We start from the raw sequence: 17294 nt of genomic DNA, 5'->3' as shown, positions 1-17294 counted from the left end.
GTTAGACTTTGATTTAAGTTTTTTCTGGTTTTTATGGTTTTAGCAGTACTATAAGCAAAACCTTTTACCGAGGGGCGCTCACAAAAAGCAAAGATCATAAATCAAATGTCAGCACGAGAACATCATTATAAGAGGTGAAGGGTTTTCCAGTGGCGTTCTCTAAAAGCAAAATGGTACAAAGCCCATCTACACCTGGGTTTTATGGGTCTGCTTGAAGCGCTGCCCTCAGGCGATGAACACTCAGGTCTGAGGCCTTTACACTCAAAGAACTGAATGTCATTTCACTGCAATCCTTTAACAAAGAAATACACGACACGTCGACCACAGGAGGCCTGTTCCAGACGGAATCAAAGCAAAACAAACATGTCTTGGACACGTATGAATGCGGTAAAATATGCCTCGATGCTGTTTGTGGAAAAGATCACACACTCATCATTTCCATTTGAGACACTAACAGCATATTTGAATAAAAAAAAAAATACAAAAAATGACATCAGTAACATGAAATGTCTGAACCTGCGCCCAGACTAAATCTAGTCAGAATGGTAATGCTTCTTGTTGTTGTTTTCAGTCTGGTTTCTATCGCTTTTGGCCATATTGCGCAGAACTAAAGATGCCACCCGTGGAAGACGTGTCTCCCCTGCTGTTTCCCTCTGATTGAAATGTGCCAGTAAGCTTCAGCACTACTGTCTTCTGGGAGATCCTTCACCTCTAGCAAAAGCTCGCCAGTAAGTAATTTCCCAAACGTAAACCAATGAAACCAGCAGCTTAGGTCTGCTTTTGGACTGCATGACATGAGGGCGAATAAATTAATAAATCAATACATATGTAAATAAATAAAAATCTGTGAAATTTTACTTCAAAATGAATAAAAAAAATTGCATTAAAATATGTATTTTTTGTTTGTTTGTAAAATATAAAATAGATGTAAAATATAGAGCATTTCAAAAGACTTATTATTATTTAATTTTACACAAGATTAGGTGTTGTCACGATATCTATTTTTTGCTGGGCGATAAATTCCACCCAAATTAATTGTACATTTTTTTACAACATAATAGTGTAGTTATTCATGTACACGATTTCAAAGAACATTTTATTTGTAAGAATGTTTAGGTTTGAAATTGAAACATGAAAAAAAAAATATCTTAAATAAGTAATAATAAATAGTTGATATAAACAAAAAGTGTAAGTCAAAAGTAGACTTTTAATGCATCTTCGGCGCCATTTTCTTAATAATCAGGCAGATTCCAATATTTGCAGCATATTTTAAAATGCTGGTTTTTCGAGCATGTTTAACAGCTACATCTCTTTAGCTATATAATGGTACCTGTCTGTGAGTGTGTGCCATTTTGCGCTGTCACATTTATATTTGCACTGGCAGGTAAATATATCCATTAGAAGACCCCTCTGCAGTCCCAACTCCGGTCCTTGTTCCCATGTTGAAATAATAGGTAGGGTGGTTATGTTTTAGGTGTGATTTAAAGTTAGTTGCGTTGTCTTTCTACGTTGCCACTGTTCTGAAACAAATTCGTCATATTAGCTCGTTCACGTTAGTGGACTATATTCTCATGGAGAGTCCATCGCAACTTGTTTATTCTAACTGACTGTAGTTCCTAAACATGAGTCAGTAGGTTCACGTTTTGTCTTTTTCATCTCCACTATACTCTCTCTTTTGCATGGACTCTGTCTGTGTGCGCAGCGTGCGTTAAGATTCTACATAAGTCCCGCCTTCAAAAGAAAGCAAAACCCATCAACAAAAAAAACTTTTTTTTATATTATATAGCCCAATCATAGTCATCCTCATCATCCTAAATTTCTTTATATAATATAGACAATATATCGTGCCTCCAAAATTAACTGCCCTCTTTTTCATATATTGCGCAATAAGTCAATATATTGAATATCGTGACAATCCTACACAAGATTGTATTACAAACTGAAAAAAAATATTCAAAGATGGTTGCTTGGATTTACTCAATTTTTTAACATTGAGGGGTTGTAAACAATTTATTTGTGTTGAATTTACACAAACAAATTAAGTTGAAAATTATTCAACTTAATTTGTTAAAATTTAACTCAAATAAATTGTTTGCAACAGTTCTGCATGCAACACTTTTTTCAGTGCAGATTTCATTACATTTTGTAGATGTATTTATATTACAGTAAAAAATTCACAATGAAGCTTATCTAACTATTTGTAACCTTTTTTTATTTTATTTTATTTGTCAGGTTTTTTTTAACATTGTCAGACTCCTTAGAATCAATCTACATCTGTTAAAATCAAATGCTATTATAGTCAATCAGTTAAAAAATGTGAATTTGTTAAAGCTGTAGAAAAAGACAGAACTTTTGAACAGTATTTTTTTCAGTTTCAATTTAATTTTACACATCTCAAAACGGCTAGATATCTGTGTATATCTGTCTGAAAACCATGACATTATCTAGCTTTCTCTAAAAACTGAATTACATTGCACTGTGATCTTCTCTTATAAAAAAGAGCACATAATTATGCAGCCAGAGAGGGGTGCCCAAATTTTACCATAAACTGTTTTTTTTTTTTGTTTTGTTTTTTTCATACACTGAAAGACAGTGGAGTCCAGCATTATGTTGGCCCATATTTGTTTTTTAAAATCTCTTATTTGTCCATTAAAAGAAACGGTAGAAATATGGAACAATATGAATGTGAGTAAACATAATTCTATTTTTCAAGTATCTATCTTTTTAGGTGCCTGTCAAAAATACATCAGGCAACGGTTGCTATTATAACAATGAAAGTGCAATTTTAAAAAACACATCTCAAAACCCTTTTATTTTATTTGTGCATCTTCTTTAAAGGCCACCAAAGAAACAGGCGTTATTAAGAACAATTAACCGTTTAACAATTAACAATTAACAAATAAACATTAGTTCATGCAACCCACCGGCCAGCTGATTTTGAAGATGTGCAGTTCTGCACATCCCTCTGACGGATAAGTTAAGCACAATATGCCCTGCCTCACAGAATCACATTAACAAAGCCCACATATTATGCATCGTCTCGCTTGCAGTGTCGAAGCATACAAATGCACAATTTCAATTCTCCTGTCTCAAACCCAGTGCTTTTATGAAGTCAGTAACATCTTGTTCTTTTGCAGAATGGACAAAGACGGATGAACAGCCTCAAAAAACAATTATGAATTCTAGTTTGGACTAATTGCAGCTTGGAAGTAAACAAAATCATTAGGCCGGTGCTTGCTAAACAGTGCCATTTCTGTTGACTTCAGAAAATTAAGAGAAAAAAAAAAAAAAAAAAAAAACGAAGCCTGTGTATTATTTAGAAGGATATTAAGGCATTAAATCATTAACTGGGCAGATCCATTTATAACAAGAGGCTTGTCTAGAACCCATAAGACTTGCAAATTCCCCAATTGTGAGGTTTTATTACACTTTCAATCCTGTCACAGTGCATGCAATGACAAAACTTTGAAATCAATGCAGCGCAATTGAAAAGCACGTAAAAATCTATAAAAGGGCCTCATAATATTCTTATTGAGATCTCTCGTAGAATATGTACAAGAGGCACAGAAATAAAATCTTTGATTTAAAATCATATAAACTTCAGTTCGGTTCATGCCTCTCTGCTCAAATGATTATTGCAGAATTTGACGCAAATGGAATACATCAGCAGATCAGAGTTGAGGGGAAATTTCAATTAGGTGACAACTGCAAAGGATCTTGAAAAGTTATGTGCGCTACAGAAAGCAGGCAAATCATATTAATCCAGAGTGGCATATAAAGGAAGCTTCTCTTTTTTGTAATCATACTAGATAAAGCTGGGCTAATATAAAAAGGTGAAAATTCAATTTTCTCACTGCGAGAAATGATCAGTCTCTGTGATCAAGTAGCAAAAAAGGAGGGTGGCTGAAGTGTCGTCGCCCAATAAAACGGTCTGTAAAATGAAATCTGAGCTGCTGCATTTCCCGAAGGGCAGTGTCTTATTATAACTCAGATTCCTCGTTTAATTAAAGGTGGCGTGATTGGCAGGTGATTTTAATGCCATCTATACATTTCTAAATTGCTTTCCTCCAGTGTGTTGGTGGTCAGAGGTGGATTACCTGTATCACAGCCTTTCCTCTTAATCAAAATCAGGGACAGCGGTCAGTCTCCTCGCCGCTTCTTTAAGGTCCACTCTTCTACAAGCACACATTGTACTTTACCCTACAGTCCATGCATAATAAAAGCACACTTGGTATTCAGTATAAACTGGCCTTGTTCCAGGTCTCCAATCACATCAGGTGAACCTGATATATCATTGAGCAGATTTATGCACATATTCAAAACAAGATTGCTTTGAAAATCTCCCATTTCATCAAGAAAATGACCTCCACCAGAAAAAAAAGAGTGTGAACTTTTGGGTTATGGAGAGTTGTAAAGCAAGCATAAATCAGATGACTGTCTATCAATGCTACATTTAGCTAATTATAAACCATTTATCTCATGTCATAAGACATTTCTAAACCACAGGAGCATCTAGTACTTCATGTCGATGCACCTAAGGAGTATGGCACATGATCTGATTTCAAATTTTGAAAGCACTGGTTTTAAAATGCACAACGTATGATTTCTTAAGGATTTTCTCCATACTAGTAAGTTACTAGATGATAAAACATAGCTTGTTTCACTGCCATGCGTGTCTTATTTATTTGTGGTTTTAAGATGTTCCTTGACTATGAATGCTATAAAAAAGCAGCACAGGTAACCAAAATTATAACAGATCCTACAATTACATCTTATTGTGCTGAAAAATATGAGTACTGAAAGATTTTACATCATGATAGGGTATCAATACTCTCAGACAATCAATATTTACAATTTTTTGCGATTTTAGAAGGAAAATTACTACAAGTAACAACTCCAATACAGAGTCAATGTAACCATTTGTTAACAGCTGACTGCAAATCACTATATATTAGGGATGTAACGGTTATCAGAATTTCACGGTACGGTAATACCTCGGTATGAATGGCACGTTACGGTATTTATTGAATCATTTACAGGAAAAACAAAACTAATGAAAATACTCCAAAAAAGTGCCAAAAGTGTCAATGACATACAAATTAGCCATCTATCTGTAAGCTTTGAAACAGGAACTTCAATTTTAATAACAAAAAATTATTAAACCATGTAAAAAAATAAAGTTTCAATTTAGTATTGTTGAAAACTCATCACATTCAACATTTAACAATTCACTCACTTACTTAGATAGAGATGGGTTTCAAGGAAAATTATCATATAAATATAATCTGGTAAAAGCTGGGATCTCTGGGCATTTACAATGTCCCCTGCAACTGAAAAAAAGAACCCTCTCATTTGGGACTGAGGTTTCTGGGACAGAGATATGACTTGGCCCAGGTTGACAGCAGTGGCTAACGTTGTGCATTGTCTTTCCCCCACTTGAGAGGACAAGCCATGAGTGAGATAGAGGTCTCTTTGCGGTACAAGTCAATGTCTGCATCAATCTGAACAGTGTGCTGTGTTTCTGCAGTCCCCATGACTGTTATTAGTCGTATTCCCCAACTTGTATTTCACCACAGTCTGGCAGTGCCTGCATATCGTATTTTTATTTATTTATTTATTTTTTTTTTTGTCTGCCACCTTTTCTCCTTTCTCGTATCTTTTTAGAGAGAAACCGAAATGCTTCCGAACATCTGATTTAAAAACCGCTTTAGGATCGATCATTTACAGCTCTTTTTCATCCCCGCTACTAGCAGCACACTCCATTTCCGCATTACTGGATCTGTAGCGACAACAGACCGCAAAGGATGATGGCCACGCCTGGGCTGATGGGAATTGTAGTTTCCGCTACCTCCCGTTCGCTTCATTCCCCTGAGCAAATTCTCAGAAGACCTATAGTTTTAGAGTCATGCGACTACGGTAATATAAAAAAAAAATTGCTATTGCGGTATGACGGTATTTACAATACCGTTACATCCCTACTATATATGGTGCATTATTTTTAGGAGTTAAGAAAACAACCACAGATTTGTATTGAATGAGGTAAATAAACAACACTTCTTTTTTTTCTTCTTTTTTTTTCCAAGGAAACACAAATAGTATACAGAGATTGGGTTTGATTTTCCCATCGTGCATTATTTTGACAGACAGTTGACAGTTTAGTTATGCTATTATTAGTACAAGTATTACATTTTTATTATTAGAATTCGTATTAGTGCAAAATAAGCCTACTATAACACTTAACTGATTTATTTTCTGTCAACTTTCCTGACAGATAAAAATTTTTCATTTAAAAACACTATAAACTATTATGAAGAGTAAACTCAAACGTGAAAGGAAACTATTTGATAAGTTTTACGCTGTCAAGTTTACCATGTCACACTGCCACAGCTGTCATGTCTGTTGTAGACATTACTATCTGTCAAACATAATTATTCCTAACATAGCAGATTCACTGAAAATATCCACATTCACTTCATCAAGTGAATAAAATAGCTTTGACCTCAGCCTTACTGACTTGATATCCACAACTTTTGACTTTGCTCTCTCTCAGTGGACGATGTTAAAAAAGTAGAGCAGGCATATGAACCAAAGTACTGTGAGGCAAGGGAAGGGGAAGACTCAAAATACCCTCAGACCCTCAGGTTCTGCCTTGATACTGTTTCAGGTTATGGTGGCACACAAAAATGAATGCAGAAATGTCACCTGACAGTCAAAAAGAAGCAGTCTGTTTCCACTTCAAAGCAACCAAAATAGCTAACCGTACCTTAGCATTGTTTGGCTCTCTTTCCTAACTAAGCGCACCTAGCACAGCAGTCATCTATTGTTTACAAGGCCACTCTCATTTTGCATCTAAATGTGTGGAAAACATGAGGGTTGCCACTTGCTTGTCGTGTGTACATTTGAAATAATGAACTAGAGCTTGCAAAAGATGCATGAAATTCCTATACATCTTTCTTCTTTGACTGACAATGATGTAGATTGAATCGTTCTGTCCTTCACCCTGACTACAGAGTAATCGTGCTTCTGGCAATGGAAATCCAATGCTCTACCAAACCGTACTGCACTGAACCATACTGCTCAGTGGAAATTAGGCGATAACAGTGTTCATTTGGAATTACTTTTAATTTGCAAGATGTTGAACCACCATTTTACATTTATGCATTTGGCAGAAGCCTTTATCCAAAGTGATTTACATTGCATTCCAGTACACATTTCATCAGTTCTTGGCATTGACGGTGACATACTCGACTGTATTCAAACTTTCTCATGGCTCTAACAGTAAAGGCAAATCTTTGGGGTTGGGGGTTGGAGAAGATGAAGGATTTAAAGTAGAATGCATTGTGGAGGAATGCATCTAAACTATTAAAAAGACATAATCTTTTGATTTCAAAATATGCACAATGGCTATGTTTACATGGACATCAGTAATCAAATTATTTGCCTTAATTTAAATAAGACAATAGTATGATTAAGGTGTTTACATGAGTTGCTTTTCGAATGTTGCTTTCATGATTTCATTTTACATATTTTAGCACATAATTAGATTAACGTCATCACGTCATCATGCTATCCACACTTCCTCTGGAGTTTCATGTAATGTCGTAGGTTTCATTTTTAATGTCAACTTTATCTAGTTTGGCACTTTCACTTTCATTCAGAAACATTTCATGCATGCCCCTAGTGGCAAACAAGATATTGGATGCAAGAATGAACTGCTAGAAGAGTGCCGTTTTAATGGAGATACCGCACGCCATATGGATAAAAAAAACATTTCCGCATTTCACAATCCAGGTGTCTTTTGTCCTTTACTGACACGGTAGGTGCAGAGTAGTGTCAAACAACTGTGTGTGCATAGACTATCCTGTTGCCAAATGCAACGAAAATCCTACATGACGTTAATAGTTTGATTAAGGTGTTTACATGTCTGTACAGCACTTCAATAATGCAACTTAAATCAGCATACTCTAGATGTCTTTATCTGATTTCTGTTCAGTTTGATTATGACCTTAATCGAATTAAATTAATCAAAAATCACTGTTTACATGGTAGACTCTTAATCAGAGTATGGCATTAAAATGAGATTATTGGTGTCCTTGTAAACCTACTTAATGAGTATTAATATGACTAAATAGCTCTGCTAAAACTGCTGGTCTCTTACTTTTTTGGGGAGTAACTTAATATTGTAATGCATGACTTTCAAAAGTAACAAGTGCTGTTAACCACTAAAGCACACCATCCTGACAAACTTTTTTCTACCTTTTGTCATCCTTACACAAAGTGGTGCTACAGCAATATATTTCAGAATCAGAATGAACTTTATTCACCTAGTGTGCTCGAACACAATGATTTTTGTCTATTTTTTTTTTGTTTTTTTGTTTTACAGGAGCACATATTGTTCAGTATTGTAAGTGTACAAGTAAAAAAAACTGTATATGTTATAAAAAATATAAACACTACAACAGAACTATATTTTTTATTACCTTTAAAAACAGATAGCAACTGATACGGCAGCTATTCGAGTTATGTTCACCAAATGTGCAAGGAAATATTGTGCTGTGCAAACTAAAGCTTTGTGGGGAGCATCTGATCTAGCGCTGAACAGCAATCATCAAACAATCACACGAAACTGTGTAAACTTGCAGTGACAGCTTCATTAATTATAATGGAAACATTTCTCACTTTCTCTGAATAATTTAGTATAAGTTTGATTAACAGTTTTTTTTTCAAGCTGTTAACAAGGTCTAAGCTTCTCTTTGTTTTGCTTTATAGAAAACAGCAATACTTCGAGGTAACCAAGGCAGAGTTCTCAGCTTGTTTTGAATGGTTTGCCTACAAAAAAAGTACAGCATGTACATAGCTGCAAACACAAAGATTCATTCAAAGATGGAAATCATTAAAAGATTCAAAGACACAGAGATCAATTCATTTCATCGTTGTGAAGTTCAAGTTTTATTCATAAACTAATTTAGAGACGATCACATGCTTATAATTGACCATGGCTGGTCCCGCACTAGATAACACATGATTAGGCCAGTCACGATATCAATTTTTTTCTGTATGATATATTACACCACGATTTATTGTGATAAAAGATATTATTGTCCTTTTCAAATCAATTTATGCCACTTATTATATAATGCAAAAATGAACATAAAGGCATCCTAATGGAAGGACACTCTTGAAAGAAACGCATAATATTTTATTCTTAAGAATATTTAATTTATAGCTATTTTATTAATTAGCCATTGGAATCAGGATGTGAAAATGTAAATTTTCTAAACAAATGTTGACAAAATGTGCAAGGTATAAAACACTAGGTGTAGTAACATGTTTAACAAAGTCAATTAAGAGCACAGGGTGCTGAACAGGCCACAAATGCTACCAAATCTATTTTCATTTGTTAAGCACCCACATGAAAATATACTATAGTAATTTATATTAAATACTACAGTTTTTTTTTTTTTGCCATACTTACACTGACACCAATAGAGATTGGATGAGATGACAAAGGCTGTGCACTCAGCTAAAATGTTGCTGATGTTGGTTTTCAAGTATGGGCGACATTCATCTTGAAGAATCCACCCTTCCACCCCTATTCCTCCTTCCTTTTTCTAGATTGGTTGACATGGCGGCCCACTGATTAGCACTGTTGTCTCACAGAAAGAACCACACTGGTTGAAATTCCTCACTGAAACGGTCAACATGTCTGTGCAGAGTTTGCATATTCTCCTTGGGTTTTCCCCAGTTTTCTCTCACAGTCCAAAAACACACAATATAAGTAAATTGATGAAATAATAAATAAATAAAAAATCAAGGCATGATCATATTTTATTTTGGTAATCTAATTTTATTAGTGTAATCTAAAGGCCTTTGCCTTTTATATTAGCCACTTCTGACACTAAATGATCAACTACAGTAAAGGTCAAGTTATTAGTTGTTGTTACTAAAACTTGGATAGGTAACAAGGCTTTTGTCAGGTAGTGTAGGTTGTCTCAAAGCAGCTTAACATAGAACAAGTTTTAGTAAATTAAAAAGGCTTTAGTCCAGTTTTCAGAGTTGAAGTTTTGAAATATTGCAAACGATAAAATAAATGACATTAATCATTATTAAGGGAAATAATCGAAAATGATGGGATTCTCTCACCATCACTGTACAGCCATAACATTTAGAAATGCAATACATTTAAATCAACCCAAGGGAACTATTGCATGTCGACTTGGTAATTTCACCCTCCGCGGTGCCTAAGAGATTTAGCGCTCCCTAGATGAAATCCTTCCATTCATGACGCAAATGACATCAGCCAATCAATGGCCATGAGTATCTCATCTCACTTTCAAAGCAACTAAAGCACAAGTCAACCACAAACGCTGCTGTTTTATCAGTCAGTTAACGTGATCTCCCACATTCCTTTGTGTTGCTAATGAGCAGCAGAAACGTCTCAATTCAGGTCCTATCAATCACCGCACCTACGAGGACATTTTTTTGGCCTGTCAGCAGGTTAGCACGCATGGCTTAGCAAGGGTATTACAGTTGTGAATACATCCACTGAACCATGTTGTAATGGTTATATAGAGCGAGGGTAACTTGTTCATATCACATTCCAGATTTCAATTATTCTTCCCTTTCCACAATGTCTCCAAAATTGCCTTCGCACCCGCCCCAACCCGCTCTCCACTATTGCAAATCATTTGTAGCAACAATATGACAGGGCTTTATTAATGGGCTCTCCGTTCTGGCATTCACACTCAACAAGCATTGAACAAATAGCAACCTCGATACGTTATTCACTTTGATAAATGATTCAAATAATACTAATGATAGCATGACAGGACGGTCGTGGATTTTTCTTCGAAGAGAATATTTGACCGGGAGCGCACTTAATACATATTAATGCTGAACATCACTTCTGCGAGACTGATGTTTATTAGTAATTTGCACAGTTTTAACATTCCACACCAGTTCAGACACTGAAAGCATAAAGGATTACATGTTCTTTTCATTTCCATGAGCCACTCTGGAAGGAAAAAAAAAGGTCTAATCAATGAGCAACATCGCAAATGGTAGGAAGACGCTACTTGGCGGCCAAACTCAACGTAGAATTCGTATGTTAAAAGGGAGGAATAAGGATGCGCTTTAATCCCTCACTGAATCTTCAGAAAAGTCATTAGGTCAAAATACTGTGGAGGATGGCGAGAGAAGAGCTTTTTTTTCATAATGAAGTGTCTGGGCTCCTGGGGGAAACAATGCCGGGGGCCGCCGCTTGCGTTCGGCAGATCTGAAAATTAATGTTTTGCGGTGCTATCTGCAAAGGGTCCCCCAGGGCAGCCGCTGGCTGGCGTATCTCGGAGCAAAGAGGTGCCCAAATCGCACAAAGGCATTTTGATTACAGCCACACTGTCAGGCGGAATCTATGCATCAGCTTCCCTATTAGATATAATGGAGCTGACAGGCAGGATGTGCTAAATCATTCAGTCAGATTTTGGCACCTGGTGACAACCTATTGTGACAAGACCTGTTTAGGGCGATCCGGTGGGAAAGGAGAGAGAGAGCCGGGCTTTGAATGTCACATGAGCCACTTGAAAGATTGTTTAAGTGGAACAACTGGGAAAGAGAGAAGTTCCTGTCCTCGAAAAAGTTAACTTGAACTGCTAGCGCTTGACAAACTGCATCCTAAAAAAAGGCGAGGATTGTTTCTTGGCCCCTTAGCTTGTAATATCTTACAATCCACAGTGAGACTGGGCTCTGACAGTTACTGCAAATTATCCACTTCAGTACACTTCTCCGAGAAACAGACATTTACCGGCGAACAGCAGCATATTCACAGAAGAAAATATTTTTCTCCCTACACTCCAAGATGCTTTCCGAACGAAAAAAAAACATCTCCCCGAAGGATGCATTAGGCACCTTGGTGGGACACAACAACTAGAAGGCCTTCGGAAAAGTGATGGTACACTAATGCTGCATTCAATTATCTGCAATCAGCATGGCCAATTCAGACATGTTTCTAAGCGTTAGATGTTGTATGTAAAGAAACCAGCTAGAAATGACTAATGCGCAGCACTTTTAAATAGCAATAGGTTGTTCTAGTAAAAACAGGATCATTTTCTTTTTCTTTTGAATTACTGAATTCCTCTGTTGCATGCAGTACATTTAAATGATAAGACCTTGATGTTTAATGTACGGAAGGAAAAAAAAAATTGAAATACAGCTGAACACAAAAGCACATTGAAAAAGGGTTTTGTTAATGAGCTCCGAAACAACTGACTTTCATTATGGGCTAAATAAATAAATAAATAAGCATGCAAACAAACAGAGACATATTTGAAAACCTGTGTGTGTGTTTGTGACATAAAGGGACAAGTTTTGTATGCACAAACACATAACGCCAGTGTTTTCAGAAATGTGCTTTCGTAGATTACATGAAAATGACACTGCTATCATTTCCAAAATAGGTGCACACATTTTCAAAAGTTTTCAGTTGTCCAGGGCCCCAGACTGTGACTAATTTTGTTTATGCCAGTGTGACTAAATTTGTGGTTATTGACTAAATAAATTACTGAAGTAACATTAACATAACCTTAGAATTGTGAGTGAAAGCTTCCATTTATATCTTTAACTTTGTAATCAGGGATGTATTAAGTATATTTCAAGAATATAATTATAGTATTGTTACTGTTTTTAATAAAACTTTAAAAACATGAAAACTTTACATGCTGTAATCATGTTTGGTGGCACGGTGGCTCAGTGGTTAGCACTACACTGTGGCAGCCGTTTTTCAATAAATGACTAAGCTAAAGGGAAATTAATTAATGAATAATCATCTTTCACATGATATAATTCTCCAAGAAATTACACTTATGATTTGGTTTTGTGGTCCAAGTTCACAGGACATGGACAAATACTTAGTGGTGCAAGTGCCAGTACTCTCAAATCTAAATCTAAAGCCATGTTGTTGTTTAAATTAATAGCCATTAACCATATATATATATTTTTACTTATTGTTGGAAACTGTTATGTAAGTGCTATTGTTTGTATAATGAAAAAATGAAAAATACTTTAAATCAGGGATGCACAATAAATCGGTGGCCATATCAATATTGATCAATGCTAAATGCTATTTTTAATGTTAACATTAATGGTAGGATAATATTATTATTACATATACACACATATACACACACATATACACACACACACATATACACACACACACATATATATACACACACACACACATATATATACATATATATATATATATATATATATATACACACACATATACATATATACATATACATATATATATATATATATATATATATATATATATATATATATATATATATATATAAATATATATATATATATATATTTGAAGTCAGAATTATTAGCCCCCCTTTGAATTTATTTTTCTTTTTTAAATATTTCCCAATTTATGTTTAACAGAGCAAGGGAATTTTCACCGTATGTCTGATAATATTTTTTGTTCTGGAGAAAGTCTTATTTGTTTTATTTTGGCTAGAATAAAAGCAGTTTTTTAAATCATTTTAAGGTCAAAATTATTAGCCCCTTTAAGCTACATATTTTTTCAATAGTCTACAGAACAAACCATCGTTATACAATAACTTGCCTAATTACCCTAACCTGCCAAGTTAATCCTAACTAACCTAGTTAAGCTTTAAATGTCACTTTAAGCTGTATAGAAGTGTCTTGAAAAAAAAATCTAGTTAAATATTATTTACTGTCATCATGGCAAAGATAAAATAAATCAGCTATTAGAAATTAATTATTAAAACTCTTGTTTAGAAATGTTGAAAAACAATATTCTCTCCATTAAGCAGAAATTATATATAAGTGTGTTTGTATGTATTATAAACTAATATATTTGCTTTCAGGCTCTAAAGAGTTATTGGTTAATGATATTAGTAAAAAAAAAAAAAACATATCAGTGGATCTCTAACTCAAATTAATAATAGTAAGAAAATTACAATGACAGTGAAATAAAGATATCTTTAACACATGGGGCAAATTACAAGGACATGCTAACTATTTTTTTTTTTTTGCTGAACAACAAAGCATCCACAAACAGACAGAACACCTCGCATCACGCATCCTTTGCACTTTGAGCGTAGACAGAATAATCTAAAATCTGTTCCCAGTTAAGGACATGCTGTAACTCATTTGTCTTTCACAGATGTCTCTGTCCAGACAGACCAGCAAACTCATTGTTAACCAGCTAAAATAGGGGCTCAACTCTGGCATACAGATCACGTAGTGAGGAAAAGTCAAAGCCTGACCTCTCCACCCGGTGTCAGACAAGTCAGCATGACAGCTGAGCAATCAAAAACAGCAGTCGACCCATGACTTGAGCTCCGCACAGACTCCAGCCGCTCGGCACACTTCATTTGATGAAGTTCAGGTCCCTCCTGTCCTGTCAATCAGCAGGGAGCATGACAGCATTATCCACATCTCTCCATCCACGGCAAATCGTTTCTCAAAACGGCCATGTTTAGAAGTCTGCTTGCTCTAGTTATGATTCTGCTACTCCTTATACCATGTAAAAAACATTCTTGCTGCCTTTTTAGATGAATCAAATAAACTTTTCTAGTCCTCACTACTTGCATTAATTAAACAGACAAAAAAATAAATTAATAAATTAAGTTAAACATAAAAGTAGAAAACCTGAATAACTTATCAAAATGAGGTAAAGGTGCAGTATGTATGTAAGTTTGACACCCAGTGGTTGAACTAGGTATTGCACTCCCGGATCAAAACAAAAGCATGCGTAGGTTGCCAAATTGAGGACAGGAGAGATTAATCTATACCATGTTCTAAATAAAAGCAACGGCACATAATGGAAGGAATATTTTTCATATTAAAAGTTTTTGTTTCAACCAACAAATCAAATTGATATATTAGAAACTGTTTCCATTTCTCACGGATGATCAACCAAAAACTATGACAAGGATAACCTCAGGTACTCCTCATGTGCTTTATTCATTGTTAAATGCTAACAATGTAAGTTTAAATGCCACTTTACATGACATGTATTGCCATACTACTGAAAACAACAGGAGATCTCAGATCTTGAAAATAAAAGAAACCCTCTGACTCAGTGCAAACCAAAACATATTTGTGATTCAGCATGTTAAATAGATTAAAAACCCTTACATTTTGTGAGTACGTGCAAAATCTGTGCTGCTGAATGATTGTATTTAAGCAAAGTTTATTCATAAACTATTTCAAGAGGATCACATGCTTATGATTAAACACAGCTGGTTCGAGAAATGAAAGTTTTAGCTATAGTTCTACCAGGAAGACTGGGATGTCATGTCATTCATAATAATTAGCTTGTCAGCCTATAACAACCTAGCAAGCCATGTATATAAGCCCATCTAAGCAATCTGTTTCGCTGTACTCAGGTGACGTTGCGGAAGTTTCCCTCCATCTTCCCCATCACCACCACCATCGCCAGGTCGGCCTCGTCTCCACTCAAGGGGTTGGCATCGCCCTGCCTTCATCTTCAGGCAGGATCTGCCAGCTAATCCAGAGTTCTGCACCATAGACAGGGCTTACGCCAAAGGACTTTATGAAAGGACCGTATCGAACTTGCAATTATGCAAACAATTCACAATAAATGTTCAAACGTCTATCTGCCTCCTAAAGTCTTTCTGGTAGAACTTTCGAGATCTACCTGAGCTCAAACTACCTTCTTGCCTGGCAACGGAAGGGAGTCCTGAACTCAAGGATCTTATGAGCTCAGGGCTCTCTCCCAGGACAGCATGCCAAACAAGCTTTATAATCAATCTTCAACTAAGTAACTCTTGAAATTTCTGTCGTGTTTCGTCTGGTGCAAACAGCCAAACTGCTTATCACTGCAAATCTAGTCACGTAGTGGGTTGTTGTGACACAGGGTTACAATGTACCCTGCTCATCTAATGTTTAAACTCGTAATATTTATATCATTTGCTAATTAATAACCTCATGTGAAAATCTGAACCTGAATCTCATTTCGGAGTCTACTGTCCACCAAAGGTCAACTTTCGGTCAGACGTTTGCTTTCAGAGCCTTTCTTACTGAATGAACAAAATGTTTCCCAACAAATATAATAGGCTTAACTTCCATTGAGCATGTTAAAATTACCAAAACAAAGAAAAGTTCCATTACAGAAAAAAACATTTTCAAAGCAGAATATCTGACTTTAGCATTGTTTTTTAGATAAACAAGAATGTTCACTTTGAGTGTTTCTTGAATATCTGCAAACATATCATTATTTATGCAAACTATGCAAACATTATCATTATTATCAGTATTTTTATGCTTTAGATGAGTCAAAAACTTAAATACAGCACCTTAAATTTGTTGTCTTGCCTTTTTTGTCATTACTTTTTTTAGTGTAGATGTTTTGAAAATAAGGGGAAGAGGGGGAAATTATTGAATAGTTGCCACTAAAAGTGTATAAACAATTGTTACTCACCAGAATATTCCTATCCATCTCTCTTCTTTAAATACTTGCAGCAAAACTGTATGACAATGCAACATGGTTTAGTGATTATCAAATCCCCACAAAATACGTTTTCTCGATTGATTCCAAAAAAAAAAACATTAATGCGTAAATAAATAAATAAATTATAAAATTGTTATAATATGTATAAACGTTATTAAAACACACTTTACTACATTTCAATTAAAGAGCTTAGTGTTGAAGTTGACTTATGAGCCCTCTTTAAAAAAAAGTTTGTTTAACTTGCTGTTTAACGGAGAGATTTTTCACATTTTGAAACTAAATTGTTTTAATAACTAATGTACATTTTGTCTTTGCCATGATGACAGTGAATAATAGTTTGCTAGTTATTTTGCAAGACACTGGTAATCAGCTTAAAGTCTATATAAAAATACTTAACTACAGTAATTAATTAGCTTAACTAGGCAAGTTATGGTAATTAGAATAGTCATTGGAAAACAGTGGCTTGCTCTGTAGCCATATAGGGGCTAATATTATTGATCTTAAAAATGTTTTTAAAAATTCAAAACTGATGTTATTCAGCCAAACAAACACTTTACTGTATTTTATAGATTATTTTATAGAGCTAGAGTTGAAGTTAAAGCCCTCTTTAGAAAAATGTTGTTTTAAAAATAAAATATAAGGGTAGCACAGTGGTGCTGAGGTGTTAACTCCAGGAATGACTTGCTAAATGATCAAACAGTGAAACCGAACATAATCTGTATGCGGTTTCCATAACTGCCCACTTTGAAAGAGTTGCACTACAAAGTGGTTTTTCAAAGCCCTG

The 17294-nt window shown here is 35.2% G+C and overlaps 1 protein-coding gene and 1 long non-coding RNA gene across 5 annotated transcripts in view; both read right to left on the bottom strand.

Annotated features, from left to right (window-relative positions):
• lrp1bb (low density lipoprotein receptor-related protein 1Bb) overlaps positions 1–17294 on the bottom strand; it is a 631192-nt gene that overhangs the window by 520524 nt on the left and 93374 nt on the right. The window lies entirely within an intron of this gene.
• On the bottom strand, positions 1008–9601 carry LOC147842415 (uncharacterized). The gene is made up of 3 exons (XR_015499726.1): positions 5980–9601; positions 4832–4944; positions 1008–4759 (listed from the first exon to the last, which is right to left on the bottom strand). It is a non-coding gene; the product is annotated as an uncharacterized LOC147842415 (long non-coding RNA).

This window comes from Danio rerio, chromosome 9 (assembly GCF_052040795.2).
Source record: "Danio rerio strain M-AB ecotype USA chromosome 9, GRCz13ab, whole genome shotgun sequence".
In the NCBI taxonomy this organism is placed as follows: domain Eukaryota; kingdom Metazoa; phylum Chordata; class Actinopteri; order Cypriniformes; family Danionidae; genus Danio; species Danio rerio.
Note: the sequence above shows the minus strand (reverse complement) of the source record. Positions and strands in the feature narration are given on the sequence as shown.